The 19700-nt window shown below is 37.8% G+C and overlaps 4 long non-coding RNA genes across 4 annotated transcripts; 1 reads left to right on the top strand and 3 right to left on the bottom strand.

Annotated features, from left to right (window-relative positions):
- Window positions 1-352: 352 nt before the first annotated feature.
- LOC103132010 (uncharacterized) lies at window positions 353-909 on the top strand. The gene is made up of 2 exons (XR_475474.2): window positions 353-479; window positions 764-909. It is a non-coding gene; the product is annotated as an uncharacterized LOC103132010 (long non-coding RNA).
- A 3808-nt stretch (window positions 910-4717) lies between these two features.
- LOC107834995 (uncharacterized) lies at window positions 4718-12046 on the bottom strand. Its single transcript, XR_001660816.1, has 3 exons — window positions 11753-12046; window positions 10993-10997; window positions 4718-4728 (listed from the first exon to the last, which is right to left on the bottom strand). It is a non-coding gene; the product is annotated as an uncharacterized LOC107834995 (long non-coding RNA).
- LOC103132009 (uncharacterized) lies at window positions 6061-9368 on the bottom strand. The gene is made up of 2 exons (XR_475473.2): window positions 9132-9368; window positions 6061-7605 (listed from the first exon to the last, which is right to left on the bottom strand). It is a non-coding gene; the product is annotated as an uncharacterized LOC103132009 (long non-coding RNA).
- Window positions 12047-16471: 4425 nt separating the features above from the next.
- Window positions 16472-18023, bottom strand: LOC103132008 (uncharacterized). Its single transcript, XR_001660817.1, has 4 exons — window positions 17897-18023; window positions 16925-16986; window positions 16699-16847; window positions 16472-16581 (listed from the first exon to the last, which is right to left on the bottom strand). It is a non-coding gene; the product is annotated as an uncharacterized LOC103132008 (long non-coding RNA).
- Window positions 18024-19700: the final 1677 nt, after the last annotated feature.

Genomic DNA, 19700 nt, shown 5'->3' with positions numbered 1-19700 from the left:
CGCATCAATGACATGGTTGAGCAGATTGGGAAGGCCAGATATTTAACAACCATAGATCTCTGCAAGGGTTATTGGGAGGTACCTCTGACGGAGCTCGTGTATTTGCATTTAGGCAGTAGAATAGTGGAGGTGCAAATCCTTTAATCTTATTGAAAATGAATGTTTGGATTTATATTTACTTGTACACATGGGAGTTTCTTTAGTGCAGTTTTGTGGTTGTCATTATCTTCCTAAGAGGAATTTCTTTTAAGAACTGGATGTAGGTTTATCCCAGCAGGGTTAGGCAGCAGGCACCGACGATTGCCCCACAGCAAATTTTTTTTGTTGCATGTATTTATTTATTTTTTTCTTTTCATAGGTGAGTCACCACCCTCCTGCGGCGGCACACCATGCAATCTCTGACCGAGGCTGGACTCTGAGGCAGGAGATTACTGTTGCAAGCAAGTTCAGAGGCAAATATCTGTCAATCATGCCTTTAGGTAAGCAATGATATGCGAGTCAAACACGTGACTGGAGTTTTTGTGTTTGTTAGCACAGGGTGTGTTTCAGTCGCTGCATTTTTGCAGCGTTAATAAAGCATAGAAACCCTTCACAAACAAATGGACAAAATGTTTTTTTATGCAGGCTGATAATAGCTAGGAAAATGTTTCTGACACGCCCGTTTTTTTTTGTTTGTTTTGTTTTTCCAAGGTATTATCAATCATCCAGTTGTTGTTTTAGCACATTCAGTTTTTCTTTGTGTTGTGTGCGTTTTCTCCCACAGGCACTATACATGCCATCTTTGAGAAGAGCAACAATCACTACACATGGAAGAAGGTTACCACCACAGTGCACAACATCATTGTTGGAAAGCTGTGGATTGATCAGGTGAGAGTGATCGGTGCCGGTGCAAATAAAACAAAGAAAACCTGGACATTAAATAAGATGAACTTGTACCCAGTGACCTGATAAGTTGAATCATTGCCACGTTATTGCAGGACCAGTTTTTGATTAGTCATTAGGAAACATTTCTAGGCTGAAGAACCTTTACCTAACATTATATCTTGACTTATTATCTTCCGTTTTTCTTTCAAAAGAAGAAAAGGACGGGTAGTCATACAGTATTATATGCAATACAAATCACACTTTTTTGTATAGTTTTGCTAGTTCTGGGACTTTTAATCAGGTATGACTCATATGGGTTTTTTTTTCTTTTAATTACGCACTTATTGTCTGTTGGGTTAAATTTTAATTCATACTGAAATGGCTGAAAGCGAGTCCGCCAGAGCTGGAGGAATGAGTCTCCTTATGGGTCCTTGAACGTTGTGCCAGGTGGTTGCCAGGGAAATGAATGTAAATGACATTGCTGGCGGATGATCTTTGTGTTTGTCGCTTCAACCGCCTAGCTGTCATCCCGGATTTACATTACATGCGTCTCCACTTTGCTGTGCACTTCACCAGCAGAACAGAGTTGTTTCTGACTATCTAGGTTTAGTGAGTCGACAGTTTCCGTGAGTTTGTTGAAAAGTAGGTAACTGATCACAGCGTGTCACCAGATCAAATCATTAACATACAAAAGATCAGCCTAACATTTGACAATTCCTAAGTAAATGCGACTCACTCCAGTTCAACTTGTATATGTTTTTCTACTCCTCGTGACGCATTTTTTGACTGATGCGACTTAAAATCTGGAGTAACTTGTAGACCGTAAAATCTGTAATTAAGACACAATTGGGCCCCAGGGTGATCATTACTCTTCACATCTCGTGACTTTTACCATTTTGGTATTCCTGACATTTTAACATGCTGCGCTGTTTCACAAGGTTCCCCAAGGCCTTTAGCAGACAAACTGGCCCACAGCATGATAGATCTTTCATTCTACTAAGCAGTGGCCATGAGGCGCTTTTCCCTATTCTTCCAAGCTCATTGTGAAGTGCTTTTCTTTTCTTATTTTTTTTTCTACAAGAAAATCTCAATATTTAGCTGCTCACACACTGTTTCTAATATTGCCATGGGGAATTTTAAAAACAAAACTAAAACGCGTTACTCAGCCTGAGCAGATGAAAAGGAATTTCTGGAAGATCAAGTTCTGTCACTGCTTTGATGAGCTATTGTTCTAAAAATTCTGAGATGATTGATGTGGTATCCAAGGTTCGGTGTGTCATAATTTTTAGCTTTTCTTTTTCATATTAATGGGTCAACTTGACATCTAGAAATTATCAAGTGATAATTATTTGCCAGTTTAACCAGACGATAAATGAGGCCATGATGCCTCTCAACTCCAGCAGACCTGAGGCTAATGGCTGAATTGCCTCCTCAGGGTGTCTGGGTAATGATCCGTTCCCCTAATTCAGATCTGCTTAATCAGGGTCGCATCGAAACTTTGAGCTGCGGTGAAAATTTTTGACATGGCCCAAAAAACAAATCGGTGATCAAAATACAGACACTGCAGAACAATGAGATTATTTTAAAACCTTTTTTTTTTATCATGTCTTGTTACTCTATTGAAACAAAAGCCTGATGGTGTGATGGAGGTGTTGGTTTCATATAACTAAAGTACAGCGTTTAAGAAACCACATGGTTATGATTGAGAAATATTCGTCTTGTCACTCAAACAAGACAAGTAGATTGGCTGTAATGGCTGCTGTTAAGACCTCTGACCACTAGATGTTGCTCTTTGCTGTAGTTCTCAACCAGTAAGCCTCCGAGACTTTTGACTGTTCCAGGTGTTTAACACTTTTCAGAGATCGTTCTTTAATTGCTCTCAAATGTAGGGGAGTAACTAAGTAAGACAATTTTTGACTAATTATAATCATTACAGAGTCTCTGATTTAAATGGCATCTCTCTTGTTTCCCATGCCTGAGTGAGTAAGAGAATCGGACCTTTATGGTATGTCATATTCACTCCCAGGTGAAACAGGAAGCCACGGTTGAGTAAGCCAGGTTTATTTGTACAGCACATTTCAGCAGCAGGGCAGTGATAGAAACACGATAAGAATATAATACAGTAACCAATTATCACAGTATAAGCATTATATTTTGTCAAAAGCCATCATCAAGCACAATCATCAAATATATTGATCAGTATTCCAGTTACTAATCAAAGGCAGCTCTAAGCAGGTAGGGTTTTAGCCTGGATTTAAAGGAACTCAGTGTTTTGAATGTTTTTTGCAGTTTTCTTGAAAGTTTGTTCCAAAGAATAAAAACTGGCATGTAATTCTGCAGTAGTGACTTTTCAAGATTGTTTTAGTGTTGGTGGTTTGGCAGCTGCTGTTGATAAAGCCTGACGGAAGCACCTGACTAGAGGAATGAGTTTCACATTTGACTCGGATCAGATGCAAGCACAGGCAGAACCTTCTCAAGGCAAGTTATGGGCACGATATCAAGCTAGCAGGAGGAGGATCTTAGTTGATTTATAATTTCTTCAAAGTTTTCATGATTGAATTGGTGAAGTTTAGCTGTTTTCTCTACATTTATTATGTTTGTGCGTCGTATCGGTGCTGTTGATGTGCAGAATGACCGTCTAATTTTTTTCAATTTTCTCTATCAAGAAGTTGACAAATCCATTGCAGGCCCTGCAACAATTGACATGCAGCGTCGGTGCTTTTGTTAATTTTTCCCTGCAGTGTTTGAAGTGTTGATTGATAGCGACTTAGTTTCTCTTTGTAGATGAACTCGGTGTCGAGTTTCAACTCCATTTACGTTCAGTGCTTCAACAAGGGCATCTTTAACATTTTACAAGTGGAGTTAATGATTCATAGAAATGCTATTTTTTACATATTGTACCCCTAACATAGGACAGTTATGCTTCTTATTTAAAAGATACATTTATTTAGCTTATTTTTACTCATCTTTACTAAGAATGCCAATCAATTTATCTGGCTTTTTATACAGTTGCAGAAAAACAAATGTTGTGTTAATGCATATTAACAGTTGATTTTTTTTAGCTCTTCATAATATGATGCAGATAGCTATCCAGGTTTCCCCCCCAGAAAACTTGCTAAGCACTGGTCAGGCCACCGAGGCGGTCCACTGGTGATCCACTGTGTTTTTGTATTACAAGATGTTAAGTAGACAAAAGTAAAAATATAACTGGGTGTTATGGGAAAACATCGTCAGTGAACTGCTATATAAACCCACAACTAGTCTTAAAAACCTAAGCAAAAAATACAATTAAAATAAATATCAATTATGTTCACTTCTGTTAAATCCAAATTAAGTCAGTGGCTCCATCAGGCACCCCAGAGCAAGGGGCCCCATAAATGCTAATATTTTAACATAGACCACAGATAAATGTAGCATTTGTTTGAGATTATCATTGCTGCTAAAGTTGACATAATGGTTTTTAGCATATATAAATTAAAAGACTTTAGATTATTTAACATTTATATGTAAGATTTTACTCCGGTTTCCTCCCACAGTCCAAAAACATGACTGTCAGGTTAATTGGTCTGTCTAAATTGTCCCTAGGTGTGAGTGTGTGTGTGTGGTTGTTTGTCTCTGTGTTGCCCTGCGACAGACTGGCGACCTGTCCAGGATGTACCCCTCCTCTCCCCCGGAACGTTGGCTGGAGATAGGCACCAGCACCTCCCGACCCCACTAAGGGACAAGGGTGTAAAGAAAATGGATGGATGGATTAAGGTAAGATTTTAAGGAGCTGGCAAGTTTACTTTGTAGAAGCTCAAAGAACAATATTCTTAGTCAGATTGGTTTGTTACCACAGCTAAAATCTGATGCTGTGAGTTTAATCTTTGAGTTTCAGCTCTGTTTGTTCACAAATACAAATTAGTAAGCTGCAGTTATAATTTATTGTTTTTTAGGTTTGCCAATTAAACTACTCCCCCTGTCCTCAAATTCACTAAATCTAACACAGACGCTTTTAGAGGTTCTGATGTTTTTAGCAACAAAAGGGGCCCCTACGTCACATTCTGCTCCAGGCCTCATACACCCTTGGACCGGACCTGCATGATGAGTTAAACCCGCTGCACTGCGCAGAGATGCGCAACAAATGGGAGATTTAATTCAATGCTGCTAATGTGACTTTAGTTGCTCTTTCATTTCGTGTCTGTTTAGTTTTTAACAAGGAGACAGAAATTATTTTGGTTGGTCGAGTTTCTGGACGAGTTTTTCAGATCTCCGGTGGCCGTTCACATTAACTCTGTCTGACTAAGTGGGCAAACATTTGATATGGTTTGGTGCTTAGTGTAACTGGAAAAATACTAGTAATGATAATAAAAAAATAATATAAAATCAGCGTGATGCGTGACTGCGGGGAGAGCGTGAAAGCTCCTCACCGGGTTAAACCTGCACGATGAATGATTAGCACAGGGTCGTTAACCACTAACACACCGGCCAAACGCTGGGCAGCGTGTTGAGATGTAAACGCCGCATAATGTTTTCTTCACACATCATTCTCACCGCTCCTCAAAACACCTCTGAAAGCGCGATTAGGCAACGTGCAGAGGCCAGCGATGTGATTGGTCCGGCTTTAAATGCATAAACTATAAACATTTATTCTATAAACATATCTTTTAGGAATAAATCTGCTCTGATGGTGAAACTCTCGGAGCAACAGAAACACTTGCAGTCCGGCTTAAAAAAAGGCGATTTTTTTTTAATTTTATTTTCCTAAAAAAAAAAAAAAAAAAATGCTTAGCCTGGCAGTGGCACTAGTAAAGCATGGTGGGCCGCCAGGTCATTATTAATCATTATTTGTTTGTACAGTTATATATATATGCATTGATATTACTAAATTTATTAAATAAATTATGAACGCCTGTGTGCTTTGTAATATGCTCATCATACATCAATATCTGAATATTCCATTCCTATTCTATTGTTATAGCCACTAAGCATATTTAAATATGCTGAACTATGTATTAAAAACATACTTAAAAATGCAATTATTTTATAAATGTAGCTTTGATAGATGTTTGAATATGGTTTCCAGTAACAAAAAAGCGTGTTATGATCGATTAAATGCGCTGATACGTCAGTGTGCCTGCTAAACACATAACCCTCCTTTTGTTCTTTTGTTTCTTGCCCACATCTATATATAACATAAAAATAAGAGTCTACATATCATTGTGTAATTATTTTCTGTTTACTATCAGGTGTTCAAAGTTTCACGCATCACAGACTACATTGTATCAATAGTCATTAAACAGCCAAAACAGAAAAGTTTGTTAAAAAAAACCAAAACAAGTACAACAATAAAACTTGGGATGTGTGTAAAATGTGTAAAAGCCTAGAATGCAATGCCCATGACTGTAATGCTTTCATCAGTCATTGATTCAGAATCCCCAGACTTCTACTAAAAGTCTTCTAGCACCTCCTTATGGTTCATGTTTGTATATTTTGGTGTAAATACACTAGAGAGCATTTCAAGCATAATGTATAAAGCTGATGTTGAATTTTCTTTTTTGTTTAATTAATTAGAAATTTTAGAAGCACGTATGGAGCCAATATTAATATTCTTATTAAATGTTGGATCTCAAGTCTCGGGAGAGAAGATATCACATAAGTTTCTTTGTCGTGTCATTCTTGTGCTTTGCACGTCCTGTGGCATACATTTCTCAAAGCAATAGTGCCATCTAGTGTACATTTCTTGCATAACTCAATGTAGAATGACAGTCTTATTCAATAAATTAGAATATTAAGAAAATGTATTTCAGTAACTCAGCTCACAAGTAAAACACAAGTTTAATGATTTAATTTAAAGGTCAATTTCAGCTAATTATGATGATTTACTTTTTAAAACTAATGGAAACATGACATTCAAGATTAGAATGTTACATCAGACCAATAAAATAAATGTTAATGCAGAATTGTGGGACTAATGACAAATATGTTTAATCTTACAAATGAGATTAATCAGAATCCATATTCTAATTTATTGAATATGACTACATTTGATCCAGGCACATGATATGCAATTAATATAATTGACTCATTATCACCCATTCACTTTGACTCTTCTCCATTAAGTAACAACAGGTGAATCTTAAAACTTTTAAATGTCTTTTTGTTCTTCATTCTATTTGTGTTCATGTTTCTTTTTACTCTGTTAGCAGAAAAATATTCTGCCTTAGTGATGAACAAACCGATTCTCCTTGAGTTGCCGATGACCTTCAGTTCTGCTGATACTTAAATGATCTGAAGTCGCTTGAGTTTAAGTATCTCCAGTTCATGAATGAGGGGGGAAAATGGAGGGGATAATTGATCAATTGTGCTGGGTCTGTAGTGATGTGGACTCAGTCCCGGTTTGTTAGGCTGAAGAGGGAGCTTCAGCCAAGCTCACAATTTACTGGTCGAGATGCGGTCCAACCCTCCTCTGCGCTTTTTCTCTCTGTAATCAGATATTAAAGTGACTTGAAACCATTCCTCCCTCCCAGGCACCTCTCGGGGCCGGGAGGCAACCCCCACCCATATCTCCGCCCCTGGTCTGGACTCTCCCTTAGAGACAGGAGACGGGGTGAAGCTTGGTCATCCGGGAGGGACTCAGAGTAGAGCTGCTGCTTCTCCACATTGACACGAGCCAGTGGCGGAGGTTCTGGACACGTCCCACCGGGAGGAGACCCAGAAGTAGACCCAAGACACATGGAGGGACGATGCGTCTCTGCTGGCCTAGAAACGCCAATGGAAGAATGGACGGATGGAAAATGCATTAGGAATGATTCACTGTACCTGACATACTTTTGAATGGGAACAACCAAAAACAACATCCCACTTCTGTTATTCATAATTCCAGTCATAGATCAGTTATTTTAATCTGAGGCTCAGCAATCACTTTATTAAATGCAGCAAACTGTGAAGTGGCAAGATTATACCCGTCTGCCAATGACACATAGCCAAAGTATTTCCAAACACATCCAAGCAATTACTGATTTTAGTTTCCTCTTGAATTTTTCTTGTGGTTGAATGATTATACTTGTTAAAACATTTTTCTATGCAGTTAAATGTCTAAATCAAACACGTGTGAATTGTAATTTCACACATCGTAATTAAAGAATTATACTTTAAAGTTTATTGTAAAATGTTTGTTCGTAAATGTATTTTACAATTACATTCTCAACTGACATTGGGGACTTTAACAATGGAACAATGTCGCTTTTTTGACTCAGAATATTTTTAAAATACATTTCAAATTGTTTTGAAATTCTCATGTATGTTTTGTTACAGTGTGGTTCCACAACTGACATTTCTTACCATGTTATGACAACTTTTGAAGATCTTACACACACAAAAAAAAAAACAAGTTCTCATTTAAGGATCACAAAATGTGAACTTCTTGAGATCCCTTTTGTGAACCTAAGCACGGTTTATTTGAACCTGATCCGACCTGTTAAATAAGAATTTTATAAGTTAATAAAGGATTTCTGAACAATGTGTCTATTCTAAATTTGGATTCTCTAAAGCCAGTGGTCCCCAACCCCTGGTCCGTGGACCAATTGGTACCGGGCCGCGCAAGAAATAATTAAATATCTCCGTTTTATGTATTATTTGAGTCTGGAGGATCTTTTATTTTGAAAATCCTTTAACTGGTTTCTCTCTGTTACTTGCGCGCCAACACTGAGCCCACAAGCAGCAAAATGAGTAAGAAACGGATCAGATGTCTTTGGAAAGTTTCTTTGCAAAGGGAAAAGGACCAGAGAAGAGACAGGAGGATGGATTTATCCCGGACCTTTAGGTGAGTCCCACATTACAAGCCCGCTCTGCGTAACATGCGGCGACCGGTGTTATCGATCAACTAGTGGCTAAAATTTAGTGAACCCTTCTGTACCCTCACTGATAAATGTACCCTTCTGTAGTGATAAATAAAATATGACCCACTCTCCCCCCAAAAAATTCAAGACATAGGGGTGACCCAACTGGAGTATAGTTGGGTCACCCCATGATTACTAAGTCTTCTTAAAAGGTAGAGTCCCTGAGAACAGTTCTTCAAAATATAGTCAGTGTTTTCAGCAAAGTTGAGCTGACTGTCCAGGAACGACACAAGGTATTTAAAATTTGCCACAGTTTCAACAGGTTGGCCATCGAGAGAAACTGGAACCACATATTGTGAACACATTGTTTAGCGACTTACTACCCACAGTAAGTGTCGCTAAAAAAATGAGGTGGTTGTCATATTTAATAAAATTTAACTCACATACCTGATGGTGTTGCTTGTGGTGTCTACGTGTCCAAATAGAAAGTCATGTCGATAAGTTGTACTGTAATAAAATCTCATCTAAATGATATAAAGTTAACAGCTAATGTTGTTGGTGGTGTTATCCAAACTGACAAGCCGAAATTATAATAATAAACGTTCCTACATTACTGTCAGATACCACCAAGAGACTATGAGCCATATCTACAGTATTTGTCCGTGTGTTCTCTACTGGGAAACAGTTTGCCGTAGTGATGGGTCCAGCAATACCCAGCCCACAGACTAAAACCCGTGTCGGTGCGCGTATTGGTTGCAGCAAGTCACGTGACCGATATAGGACCTGTCTGTATAAGGAAGCGAATCTGTCAAAAGCATTTGCCAAACAAATTATTGATCTTTTACGGAACAGCTTTAAGCATGGAGCAGCTTCAAACGAGATGTTTCCGCAGTGTGGGACCATTTTGATCTTATATTGGAAAATAAATTAGTTTTCATTTTTGTTGTTTCATCCGGTTCTTGTCAGTTTCTATTTGATCTGACTCCAAATTCAACTGAAATTGACTCTTAGTTTACCGTATGATTAGTAAAAGCAGTCTCCGCGCTTCTTTACCCGATTGCCAATAAAATTACGGTGTTTAATACAGATTGGCCATTCACGAGATGGAAACTGAAACTTTGAATGTCAGCGCGGAAAAAAAAAATAAATAAATAACTGTGACCAGAGGCAGCAGAACCCAACCGGAGGCTCGCTTGATGAGATCCATCGTTCTGCCGTAGATACAGCTGTGAGTCTGGCGGGGCAGGTTGGAGGAGACGCTTTAATGACATGACTCCGGATCCGCTGACCTGAAATCAGGTTTTGTTATTTGGTTTCAATGTAGAGTATTTAATTATGCTGTATAATAATTGCAAAAAATAAAGGCAACTACTTCACGGATTTCGCCTGTCAGGGGTTATTTTCGGAACGCCAACCCTAAGAAAAACAAGGGTTCGCTGTAAATGTAATGTTTACTCATTTTTTTTTTTTCTACAGCGGGAGAAGTTTTGTCAAAAAAAAAGCGTAACAGGCTAAGTTTCAAAATGTTGTAAAAACTTTAAAAAAAATAAAAAAATTGTGAAAAAAGAAACATGCAATCCATGCATCCTCATTCCTAACACATTCACTTAAAATTTCACTTTATGGTTCATGTTCACATTATTTATTGACTGTATATCAAATATACACTGCTCAAAAAAATAAAGGGAACACTCAAATAACATCCTAGATCTGAATGAATGAAATATTCTAATTGAATACTTTTTTCTTTGTACAGAACAAAGTTGAATGTGCTGACAACAAAATCACACAAAAATCATCAATGGAAATCCAATTTATTAACCAATGGAGGCCTGGATTTGGAGCCACACACAAAATTCAATTTAAATGTTCCCTTTATTTTTTTGAGCAGTATATTTAAAATTTAACTGAAGATATGACTTCAGTTATATCTTCAGTTAACTGAAGATATATTGAATTTTATATTCAATAAAATACAAAGACTTAAATCTTATTGTATAGACTAGGTCATCAAATCACTACGATGCCTGTAGGAATTTTTAATGTCCAGCACGTGTTACTATTCAGTGACACAGTATCGACACAGTTTTGCTATGTGTCGAAACGATACATGACGCCTCATCTACCCATCAGTAGTTTGCAAGCTGTTGACGAAGGGAAATAAAGTTAAAAACAGAACGAGCCGCATTAAGATTAACTAGTGACAGTCAAACTGGGTCCTTAACGCAGATGTTTACAAAACAGGTGGCTTTGTCGTTTCCTGATCAAAACGCGACAAACGTAAATAAACATATGAAAATGTCTCTACTTTCTCTAAGAGCTCTTCAAATCATAATGGTATGAAGGAATATTGAAAAATACATTAAAAGGTCACTAAAATATACCCCACTACAAAGGAGACTGTACTAAACAGAATTTTACTACCAGCCAGCATTGTTAGAGTAATGACGATCATTTTACGTCTTTTCAGTCTTATATTGACTGACATGCTCTGAAAACATATCAATAAATATAAATAGTTATAATATCATGCAAACTAATTCATTGCTCATTTAATGGAAGCCACATTATTTTGTTTTCACTTTAAGACTTCACTCGGCTGCAGAAGCAAAGCTGTGCACCTTGGTAATCTGACAATATTCTTACAGTTAAAGTTTGTATGGCAAACCTGTTAAACAATATTGTCTCCAAAATGTTAGCAGCAAGTGAATTTATTTTTTGTAGACAATAAAATAAACTGGTCCAAAAGGGAATCAGACGATAGCGCTGCTAACTAAACTCGTACCAGCGGTCTCTGAGTTCGGAGAACACTGTTTTAACCACTCAACTATTACGACAGCCAAAAAGCAATGTTCCTCCTTCCATAGGACTCTTTGCACCTCAGCTTCCGCGTTTGGGGAAAAGCGGCTCGATTGTTTCTGATCTATTGAAAATGGCCTTTTACATTAGGTGCTTGCAGGGCTTGGCCAAGGTTTGTACATTGATCCGAAGCCCCAACAAGTCAGCTGGAGAAAGGTTTTAAGATGTTCGCCTCGTTATACATTTACTGATACGAAGGTGCGTTTTACTTAAACTTTGCGGCTAACATTAACCTTATCTTTTGTTAGGCAATATTCTCGGACATTGTTCTTGTAAAAATGTGCTATTTAAGTGTCTAAACATTCTAACGAACAATGTATTTATCTTATTTTCAAGTATATTATGTGTGTTTATTGTCGTTAGTGTCACAGACTAACGGGGAGGTTACGGTTTGGGCTTTTTACTTCCGAAGCCTGACGGAGCTCAACAAGCCTCATAGCTTGACAGTAGCGCAGCTCTGGTGTCAGAGATCTGGTTCAGCTGTTCAGGTTCAAAGTTGCTGCTTTTAGAAAAATATGACCGTGTTGCTTCATGTCTCTGTGTTATTTCGTTTTATTACCTTTGCATGTTTTCTGTGAAGAGCTCGAATATGACGGTGTTTACAGCAGTGTGTACAGGCGGATAAGTTGCTCGGCTGTCTGGCTCTGGTCTGCTCTCTCATTCCCATACACTCGCTCTTTCAGGCTGAATACAGAAGTGATTCCATGGAAATAACTCAGGGAGGCTCCTTTATTTACCATCCGTATCCCCGGTATTTTTAGGCTGATCCGGAGTGAAGTGAAGGATGCAAACTTTGTGTTGTGCAGCATTAGCTTCCACTGGTAGCGACAGATATTTTCAAGCCATTTTCTTAATCCAGGATCGCTTGGAAATTAATGGAAACTTAAAAGCCCTTTATATTAGGAAGACAACGTTCATAGTATTGTGTTTTTTGCATCTGAAATACGACCTAGTCTTTTCTACCAGTCATGGTAACTCAAAGCGGAAACAAGTGAGCCGCATTAGCTCCTGGAGATGTGACGTCAATGCCGTAGGTGCAAAGAGCCCATTGATTTTCATCTAACGGACACCCCGCGCTTTAGGAAGCAAACCTGGATTAACTGGGGGCACTTTCAGAATCTCAGTTTGAGTGAAGATTTTAACCTGTTTCTGATGTAAAAGTATATAAGACAATTGTTTTTTCAGCGATGTCTCATATGGTTGAGAATTACGGTCACTTGATGAAAAGAATAAAGACTTTTAGTTAAATTACGAGGAAAAAATATCAAAAATAAGGAAGAAATGACACAGACCTGCGGTTAGCCATGTCTTCTGTAAATGAGCTAGGAAATAAAGTGTAACATTACAGAAACAGTTAAAAAGATTTTGCTATAGTTTATGTGGATACCTATTTGAAATATCACAATATGAGGAATATGTGGAAAAACTACACAGCCAGTCTATCCTTTTAAACATTTCATTTTTAATCCCAAGGCTCTTCAACATTTATGTTGGCTTTCAGGGATTAATCTTTGCTTTGAGATCTGGTCATCCAACATCGAGATCTATTTCGATCTTCCTTTGACGAGTTTCAACCTCTGAAGCAACACCTAAGTCAGGACAAGTTCTGCGTAATTTACATGTTTTGATGGTTTTGCAGATGAGCTTTTAAAATAAAGGCAACATACCATATTAGACCAATAAAATCTTTCTAATTAGTTATTTCCGAGATCTTAGTGGTTGTTTTACGGAATCGGATAGTATTTTTGCAAAGATTTGTAGTTCTTTAAGCTTATCGCATGGTTTACTTTCTGGTTCGGTAAAGGGGTCCTAAAAAGCCATGCCCAGAGAAACATTAATTTTTTCAAGCAGCCACCACCAGTTGATTTATGCCCCTTTACCACCGGCTCTACTTCAACAACCCGGCTCGGCTCGGCTCTGTTTCGGAGTGACCGCGTTCTGGGCATAACACCGGCCCTCTGTTGCAGGGTACCGCCTCCTGGTGGCGGGGGGGTGTAGCGCCCAGCCTCCAGGAGCTACGTGCTGTGCTTCGTCACATGCGAGCTGCGATGTAAGACGCTGGTTCTGCTCTCGCTGTTGAACCGCTGCTACGCTACAGGTAGTAATATTTCACAGACGGAGCTTCGCTTCTGCTCCACCTGGTAGTGACTCTCACACCGAATCTCTGCTTAAAGCTGCAGCATCTAACTTAAAAAAATTAATTTTACACACGTTTTAAAACTTTCGCTGTCCTAACATGAGACAGATAATCTCTGAAAAAATAATCGATCTTCTCCCAGTTCTGCATAATTACTCCGCTCAGTCAGAAACAGCCAATCAGAACTAGCAGTAATCAGCTAGCCGCCATGCTATTTGCCTTTGAATGTTTTATATATTAATGTTTTTTTTTGGCAATATAGTAAGAGGTTTTATTTTGGCTCTTTGCATTATTTAGCCTCTTCAGAGCCTTCATATGTTATCAGTCTGTTAAAGATAGTATTATCAATAGCAGTACAAATTGCACAATGCCAGTTTTCTTCTTGGAAAAAAGTTATTAAAAACAGGTTTTTGTCTAAATTAAGGTGAATTCATGGTTCCTTTTTCCACATAATGTAACCGGTACTGTTTATGGTAAAAATAAATAAATAAATAAAATAAAATAAAAATATTTGATCGGTATCGGTGATCAGCCCTCATGGGTGATCGGTATCGGCAGGAAAAAACCTGATCAGCACATCTCTAGATGTTATAGCCTTTAGCACATAAATGTAGATGAATAACAGAGTTACTAATGTGGAAGTTACATACACATAAGGAATTATTTAAAACAGACATGTTACTTTATATATATACATGCAAACACTTTTTTTTTTTTTACCATCCAGCCATACAGAATTATAAATAACTGGAAAAGTGTAAATTAAAGACAAAATGTAATTACTTGTAAGTTTTAGACCTATGCAGGCATACAGCCATGGATAAAACACCACTATCGTTTTCTTCAGGTTTATTGCTCATTCTACAATTGATAATTCATAACAATTTGATTAGAGAACTGATATCTAGCCATTTTACAATAACAGGACGTCACATAACATGTTTTATTATCTCACAATGGGGGAAACTCAGATGCAACAGCAAAATGAGAAACAATCGAAGCACGTAGATTCATGCAAAGATAAGAAACAAGCGAAGGTAAAATGCTGTACAATATTGAGTTATTTATAACTGTAATGTGCAACCGAGTGTCTTCAGAAAATGTGCATGTTGTGTTTGAGCAATAAAAATACAGCAGACTTTGTGTTTTAAATGTCTTCCATGACTGTATGTATGCAACCTTAAATGTAGTAAAAACCAGACAGATATATCTACAAACTGCTCACCGGTTACTAAGATGACTACTAAGGTGCTACTCACCTTACTAGCCGGCACCTTCCACCTTCCACCTGCTAAACATTATTTCATAGCCTCACCTCATCACTCCAGCTGGCTTTCATCTATCAGCATCCCACTATTTAATGCCTCGCGGCGTCCCCTGCTAGCCTACATTCACTGGCATCCTATCGTCCAACGCCTCGCGGCGTCCCATGTTGGCCCCTGTCCATCCTACTCCTTATACCTTAGTCAACATCTTCCTCACTGATGCCCTCAGTGTATTACAGTCTCCTTCGGTCCCTGCAAACCCTGCATAATGTAACCTCTCCTATCCGGGCTTCGGCCCTCACTTATAGGGGACTACATTCCTATGCAGCATCAGGAATGTCCATCAAGCTTATCGCAGTTCCAGCTCGACGTCCTCGGCCGGGACCTGAACGCCAAAGGACTTTAATGTTTGTTAATAAACCTTTTAATCGCTTTCTTTCTCTGTCTTAGTCTCTCCAGATTGAAATAGGTCTGTATAGCTTTGGAGGTTGTTTACTTGTTCCATTAAATTTTCTTTAATTTTTATAATCTGCTTGTTTAATCAATCAATCAATCAAATTTTATTTGTATAGCACATTTCAGCAGCAAGGCATTTCAAAGTGCTTTACATAATTAAAATAAAAACATGTGACATTGAATAAACAGTGAAAAAGAGAAAGATTTTGAAAAAGATTAAAAAAGATAAAAACATTAAAACCCACACCCCTTTTAGGACTTCAGTTAAACATTGTTTAACTGGGACTGTAACTTAATAGACTTTTGTTATTTTAATTGTGTCATTAAATATGTACATGCTAAATGTTGATTGTGTTTTAGAAACAGATAAAAGACATCTTCAAATCAAGTCCCCAGGCTGAATTTCAATCCCAAGCCGCCCCCGGATCAGCGCTATGCAATCTGGAGCTTCACATAATATAATATATAAAATGAAGATTTTTCTTTTTCTTTCATTTTTTCCATTAAAAAAACAAACAAACAAAAAAACAATCAATCAAAAAAAAAAAAAAAACAACCTTGAACCCTGTGATAAATTTAGTCTGGGACCAATGCTGTATCTTATAATTTATCTTTATTATACTGATCGCTAAACAGGAAAAAAAAAAAAAAGCAAAAATAATTTCAGAATACTGAATACAGAATATTTTTGTGTGATAAATATAACTAAAAGAAAAAGAAAATAGACAATCATACAGGACATTGATCAGACAGCCTTACAATATTCATTGAGAGAGAAATCTTAAGGATTACCTAAACAGTCTCTGACCTAAATAATCCTTAATTACCTTCATGTTACCGTACAAAGATCATAAATTATATTACTTTACCATAATAATTAAGTTTGCATATACAAATAAGAAAGAACTGATACAAACAAACTAGAATGGCCTGATAATTCAAATAAACACAATCACCGTTACACAGTATCAAGTTTCAATAAATGTTTTTAAAGTTTAAAGGGTCATAAGGGAAGTTTTAGAATGTCCTTCATCACACCAGTAAAAATTGACATTTTCCAGTACATCTTCCTCTGGAAACCAGCAGAGTCGTTATTGCTGGTTTGAAAGAAGCCATGACAACAGGACCAAGCTGAGTGCAGTGATGAGGCTGATGTTGTGGCTTACTCCACTCGATACCGCTGCAAGTGAGGAAAACAAACACATGACCTTATTTGAAAAGAAACTTCTCTGCTATATTGCAGATTTTGTATCATTGCAATGCTAACTTATTTTTATTTGAATGTAATTTAGCTTACCTGTGTCATCCACAAGAATAGAACCAGTGTCGATGTTGAAAGTTGTGACATTCGAAGCTGCTTTCAGCAAAACCTCTGCAATTTGAATGTTGCTAGGTGCAAACGCTGCTGAGAATTTAAGGTTCATGTTGTTGATAATGGATCCGTTGCTAAAAATGAAACAAAATATCAGTTAATTTGTCCACATTTATATTTAACAATGTTTAAAATCGCCTGCAGATCATACCTGAATGAAGTTACAATGAAGTCGCGTAACGTAGAAAACTCTCGCTGGAAGAGAGGTTCAAGCTGCAGGAAGACAAAGAAAAATATTGTTCTGTAAATTAAAGTTGTAATTTTTATATATATCATTCATCCAAACTCTGAAATTACACCAAATATGATTTTTTCTGTTGTTAGTTTATGCAAAGGATCATGATAAAGGATTACCTTTCGTGTATATGTGGTATTTCACTGATGTTACATATTACTATAACTTTTGCTAAAGGGAAATGTGAATTCACAAACTGAAGAAACATTTTTTTAACCAATTTATTGCCCTGCATAAACTGTAATTCTTAAACCCACTTGATTTAAATAAAGAATTGACTGACAAGGTTCTACAGAAGTTGGTTAAAGGTTAATTGTATAACTAAACAATCTGAATCATAATTTGATATTTTAAATGTGCCATCAGACTATATAACACCAAATTCTGAGTGACTTTAAGGTTACATTTAGCCTGGACTTATTTATAGATTCAAATATTTCCATACAAGCATACATATTTGTTTTTTATTTGTTTCTTTTGAATTGCTCATAATCTTAAAGAATTCACACTTATGCATGCATTTTTAATTTTTATATCATGTAGGGGTATATTTTTCAGTATCTGACACTTTAGATGGGAGTAGCTTGTCAACAAATAAACAACTTTCCCTTCAGGATCTGGAAAATATATTCTAATTCTAAATTGGGGAATAAATTTGCACCATACAGGGTAAAGTGTACATTTTTCTAACAACCCTACCTCCCCCTATCCCGACCCCGTGGTATAGAAAATGGTTTCTTTCATTCAATTTTAATTTTTTCAATACAAAATAATGTAGACATGCTTGTACAGCTTTATGGTTCTGTCTCGCAACATATGTCAACTTGAAAGTGTTGTTTGCTAAAGCTCTTTTCCAAATATTTTACTATCAGCTGAAATAAGACTTACATATGACTTTATAAGTGCAGCTCGACTTTTAAATGCGGCAGATGATGGGTTCAGCAAATCAGTGGTGAAGGTCTCGCCACGAGACCTGAAAGTCAGTTTCCTTGTGATTGTTGCCTCCACAGTTGGAGGTGTAGTTGTAGTTGTGGTTTTGGTTGTTGGTTTAACTGCAGTAGTTGTAGTTGTGGTTTTGGTTGTTGGTTTAGCTGTAGTAGTTGTAGTTGAGTTTGGAGCCATGGTAGTGACTGTAGAATTTGTAGTGGGTAATGTGGTTGGCAAAGGTGAGCCTGCCAGAAAAAGAAAAGAAAAAAGACAGTGATGTTTAAATAAAAACTTACATTGCTCTTTCTGTGTAGTGTTATGCTACATTTTACTTACGTATTACTTGGACAGAGCCAGGTGAAAATGGGACATCCATGATAGTGTTCTTATAGGCTTTATCAATAGCATCTTCTAACGTTTTTTGTACTACTTCGTTCTTAGGGAGTTTCACAAGTGGAGTGGCTTTGTTAAACTCCACCGCAACTTCTGCTTCTGTGACATTCATTCGAATTTGGGATGCTAAAGAAACTCTGCAATATAAATATAAAAAAACAAACATGTTTAGGAAAACATATATTCATTTTTTAAATAAATAAATGAAAAATTAATCTTACCTAAATGCAATGACATAACTAGGGACGAAGGTGGGTCCAAAAACTTCCCTGTAGATCATGTCATACTGTAGGACAAAAGATTAAGTACCATGATAAGAATATTGTATAACTGAATAATTTAATATTCCAATTGAATGTCAGATAATATGACCATAATGATACATTTTACTATGGTACTTACAACTGCTGTGATCCTTTTTGCAAGGTCCATAAATTTTTGGCTACTTTCATTTTTGAGATCTTCATCAAATTGTTCAATAATAACCACTATAACATGATAAATTAGAGCCGGAGATTCAGTTGTAGTAGTTGTAATAAGCGTAGTTGTGTTAGTAGCTGGGACTGGTGGAAAGACTGTGGTTTGGTTTGGAGTAGATGGCATTAAGGTTGGTATAGGAGCTGTGGATAGAGCTGCTGTTGTTGTGGTTGGAGTTGCTGTTGTGGTTGGAACCGCTGTTGTGGTTGGAACAGCTGTTGTGTTGGTTGGAGCTGTTGTTGTGGTGGGTGGAATAGAAGTGGTTGGGGTTGGAGCATCTGTGACTGTGGTTGGAGCCACTGTGGTTATAGTTGGCACAGCTGTGGTTGTGGTTGGAGTAGCTTTGGTTGCGGTTGGAGCTGCTGTTGTTGTGGTTATTGCTGTCATAAAAGTTATTGGAGCTGCTGTGGTTGTTGTTGGTGTAGTTGTAGTTGTGGTTGTAGCCACTGTGGTTGTGGTTGGTGCAACCGTGGTTGTGGTTGGAGCCGCTGTTGTTGTGGTTGGAGCTGCTGTGGTTGTTGTTGGAGCAGAAGTTTTTGTGGTTGGAGCTGCTGTGGTTGTTGTTGGTGCAACCGTGGCTGTTGTTGGAGCTGCTGTTGTGGTTGGCGCTGTTGTGGTTGTGGTTGGTCCAGCTGTTGTTGTCGTTGGAGCCGCCGTTGTAGTTGGAGCAGATGTGGTTGTGGTCGGAGTTGTTGTGGTTGTGGTTGGAGCCGCTGTTGTTGTGGTTGGAGCGACTGAGGTTGTGGTTGGAGGCGCTGTTGTTGTGGTTGGGGCAGCTGTGGTTGTGGTTGGGGCAGCTGTGGTCGTGGTTGGAGCAGCTGTGGTTGTGGTTGGGGCAGCTGTGGTCGTGGTTGGAGCAGCTGTGGTTGTGGTTGGGGCTGCCGTGGGTTTGGGT

The sequence above is a fragment of the Poecilia formosa genome, unplaced genomic scaffold (genome assembly GCF_000485575.1).
Source record: "Poecilia formosa unplaced genomic scaffold, Poecilia_formosa-5.1.2 Scaffold900, whole genome shotgun sequence".
Classification (NCBI taxonomy): Eukaryota; Metazoa; Chordata; class Actinopteri; order Cyprinodontiformes; family Poeciliidae; genus Poecilia; species Poecilia formosa.
The sequence above is the reverse complement of the archived record's forward strand: the minus strand, read 5'-3'. Positions and strand labels throughout refer to the sequence as shown.